We start from the raw sequence: 4,524 nt of genomic DNA, 5'->3' as shown, positions 1-4,524 counted from the left end.
TATTGAAACTAATTATTTAAACTTCAACACTACATCTTGAAGCTTTACTGTGTCGTTAGTTTAACAAAATATTGAAACTAATGATTTAAACTTCAACACTACATCTTGGAGCTTTACTGTGTCGTTAGTTTAACAAAATATTGAAACTAATGATTTCTTATATATGATTCCAATTCCCCCTTTTTAAAGGTAGCGTTACTATTGTGTTGGTTGTTTTTATGTTTTTACTGTCAGTACAGGAATTAATTAACAAATCTCCGACATGTCAAATCGATTGATATATCTTCTGGTAAGTTGTTCCCTCATCCGACCCGGACCACGGTATGGTTTAATCACTACACCTAAACCATCACGTTCACAGCTACATCTACAAAATGTCAAGCATGTTTCACTTCACTTTACTTTACATTTATGAGATAACTTCTCCATTCTGGTTCTCATGGTCTCGGGTCTTCTTCTTTAATCCAAACAACCCAAACGTTATCGGAATGACAATAGTTTTTTTTGTTTTTTTTAATCCACATCAAGATCTCGAGCTGTTTCGTGTGACGTCTTTTTTTTTTATCTACTATTTCAAAATGATTATTGTTTAACAAAATTACAGCATTCGTGTTTTCACCGATTGTAGACAGAACTGGTTTGAATTTCGTCCAATAACCTTACCTAATTTATCCACGAAAGACTAAAAGGATACAGCTAGTCATTACCACTCGCCGCCAACTCTTGGGTTACTGTTTTATCAACGAATAGTGGGAATGACTGTCACGTTATAACGTCCCTACTGCTGGGATGGGGTTTCGAACCCGCGACTTTCAGATTGTGAGTCAAGCGCCTTAACCACCTGGCCATGCCGGGCCTGTAGAGAAAATACATAATGAATGAATAATTTACTTGATGTTATGTGTTCTAATCGTTGTAGGTTATAAAATTCGTATGTGATGACTTCCGCCAATAAAACATTCCAAGCCTGTTTCTTATACTAAAGTAGCTTCTCTAACTTAGAAGTTAACTTTTTTTTTTTTTTGAAATTCTGGTCTGTAGAGTTATCTTTGATATAACCAAAAGTTATAAATAATTTAGTTACTGTCATTAATAATTACACGTTTGGCTTCATTTCGTTATGAAATTCTCAAAATTAAGATTATTTTCACGTTTTTTTATGAAAATATAAAGAAATAAAGTATCCGCCATCTTATCCATCTCGATGGTATCGTCTTATTTCGTATATCAATTCGACTCTGTAATTCATTCCGAACAGAGCATCTGGTGTTCCGAGTTCAAGAGTAATGTTCTATTTTCACAGTTCCCCCCAGAGAACCCCTGATAGTGGACGAAGACGGAAAACAATTAAAAGGTCTGGTAGGACCCTTCAACGAAGGACAGTCGTTGACGTTGACGTGTAGCGTCACAGGAGGTGAGTAGATTCCTATATTTGGAAAAACAAAGACGGAGGTCCGAGGTTTGTGCTTCCGGTAAGTATGAACATTCTTCTTGTCGTTTCTCCCACGAAAATCAACAAGTCGATCTCTACGTAATTGTACTAATGTAACTGACGTTACGGTTGTTTATCGTCTACGTAACTGTATTTATGTAACTGACGTTACGGTTGTTTATCGTCTACGTAACTGTATTTATGTAACTGACGTTACGGTTCTTTATCGTCTACGTAATTGTATTTATGTAACTGACGTTACGGTTCTTTATCGTCTACGTAACTGTATTTATGTAACTGACGTTACGGTTCTTTATCGTCTACGTAACTGTATTTATGTAACTGACGTTACGGTTCTTTATCGATAATACCTGATGCTATATAAGATGAGACTCTTTACAAAAAAAAATGTTTGAACATACATACAAAAATACTTCTGTTTAGTAGGAGTTTTAACTGCGGTTCAATTAAAGTAAGTACAGCTGGTACTGAGTTTTAACTGCGGTTCAGTTGAAGTAAGTACAGCTGGTACTGAGTTTTAACTGCGGTTCAGTCGATCTAAGTAAAGCTGGTACTGAGAGACACGAGTTTAAAGAGCAGTTCAGTAAACGTAAGTAAGGCTGGTACTGAGTTTTAACCGCGGTTCAGTTAAAGTAAGGAAAGCTGGTACTGAGAGACATGAGTTTAAAGAGCGATTCAGTTAACGTAAGTAAAGCTCGTACTGAGGGACAAGAGTTTAAAGAGCGGTTCAGTTAACGTAAGTAAGGCTGGTACTGAGGGACATGAGTTTAAAGAGCGATTCAGTTAAAGTAAAGCTGTTACTGAGGGACATGAGTTTAAAGAGCGGTTCAGTTAACGTAAGTAAAGCTGTTACTGAGGGACATGAGTTTACAGAGCGATTCAGTTAAAGTAAAGCTGTTACTGAGGGACATGAGTTTAAAGAGCGGTTCAGTTAACGTAAGTAAAGCTGTTACTGAGGGACATGAGTTTAAAGAGCGGTTCAGTTAAAGTAAGTAAGGCTGTTACTGAGAGACATGGGTTTAAAGAGCGATTCAGTTAACGTAAGTAGAGCTGGTACTGAGGGACATGAGTTTAAAGAGCGGTTCAGTTAACGTGCGTAAAGCTGTTACTGAGGGACGTGTTATTTAGGGACAGAAGTCTTAATTACAATCCCCTAGCTTCATATATAGGTGGTGTCGAGGGACAAAGATTTGAACTTCCGTTCCGTCAACATATGAAAATCTCGTTTTTAAAAAAAAACAAGAATCCTAATTACTGTTCAATCGTCTTAAGTAAACTACTTGGTATCGAAAGACAGGGGGTGTTTTTTTATCAATCTGATAATTGTATCTACATTTCATACAGGGAAACCTCGTCCATCTCTAACCTGGTGGCAGGATTACACACTGCTGGACGACAACTACACTTTCAGCTCTGACGAGGTCGTGATAAACAAGATCTTTATTCCTGAGATCGAGAGAGATGACCTGAGGACCGTCTTAACCTGTCAGGCATCTAATAATAATATTACTATTCCTGCTTCCACAACCATTACGTTAAAACTCAACTGTGAGTATATATAAACACGATCCTATCGAACCTCTTTGATAAAGAGGAGAATGTGACTTTCTTTTCTTTACTTCCTCGTTCGTTTATTTATACGACTTCCTGTTTTTCTCTTTCTTTATTTTCCCTACTTTTTAATTCTCTACACTACGTGGGGTGTAAGTTAGTCCTATGGTAGAACCTTGTAATTTGGAGCTGGAGAAATGGGTTTCAATCCATTTCGTATTTTAGACTGTGGATGTGTTATAAGAATGACAGTCAATCCCTTATTGTGGACAGTAAGGTGTAGCTGACTAGCTGTCCGCATTCTGTTTAATAATTCAATAGTAGGGACGGCATCTTTGTCATAAATACAAATTCTATTTTAGGGTATTTTGATTTTATTTGTTTTGCTTATGCCTTTTCTCATATTTTCTGTTTTGCTTAAAATTGTATTTGCAATACTTCCTTGTTCTTTTATGTTTTTACACTGCGTTTTTTATTTCTTGTACTAATACTACTGTTTCTTTGTTTATTGTATTCTCAGTATTTTTTTGTAATTGGAATACTTCCTTTTTCTGTCTTGTATTTACAATACTTCCCGTTTTTTGTACTTACATTACTTTCTTTTTCTTTCATGTATTTACAATACCTCCTTTTCTGTATTTACATTACTTCCCTTTTCTGTCGTGTATTTTCAATACTTCCTTTTTTGTACTTACATTACTTCCTTTTTGTACTTACATTACATCCTTTTTCTGTCGTGTATTTACGCTACTTCTGTTTCTATTTTGTATTTACGCTACTTCCTGTTTCTATTTTGTATTTACACTACTTCCTGTTTCTATTTTGTATTTACACTACTTACTGTTTCTATTTTGTATTTACGCTACTTACTGTTTCTATTTTGTAGTTACGTTACTTCCTGTTTCTATTTTGTATGTACACTACTTCCTGTTTCTATTTTGTATTTACGCTACTTACTGTTTCTATTTTGTAGTTACGTTACTTCCTGTTTCTATTTTGTATGTGCACTACTTCCTGTTTCTATTTTGTATTTACACTACTTACTGTTTCTATTTTGTATTTACGCTACTTACTGTTTCTATTTTGTAGTTACGTTACTTCCTGTTTCTGTTTTGTATTTACGTTACTTCCTGTTTCTATTTTGTATTTACACTACTTACTGTTTCTATTTTGTATTTACGCTACTTACTGTTTCTATTTTGTAGTTACGTTACTTCCTGTTTCTGTTTTATATTTACGTTACTTCCTGTTTCTGTTTTGTATTTACGTTACTTCCTGTTTCTATTTTGTATTTACACTACTTACTGTTTCTATTTTATATTTACACTACTTCCTGTTTCTATTTTGTATTTACGCCACTTCCTGTTTCTATTTTGTATTTACACTACTTACTGTTTCTATTTTGTATCTACACTACTTCCTGTTTCTATTTTGTATCTACACTACTTCCTGTTTCTATTTTGTATTTACACTACTTACTGTTTCTATTTTGTATTTACACTACTTACTGTTTCTATTTT

Source organism: Limulus polyphemus, unplaced genomic scaffold (genome assembly GCF_000517525.1).
Source record: "Limulus polyphemus unplaced genomic scaffold, Limulus_polyphemus-2.1.2 Scaffold7445, whole genome shotgun sequence".
Classification (NCBI taxonomy): domain Eukaryota; kingdom Metazoa; phylum Arthropoda; class Merostomata; order Xiphosura; family Limulidae; genus Limulus; species Limulus polyphemus.
This window is presented reverse-complemented; position numbering follows the sequence as displayed.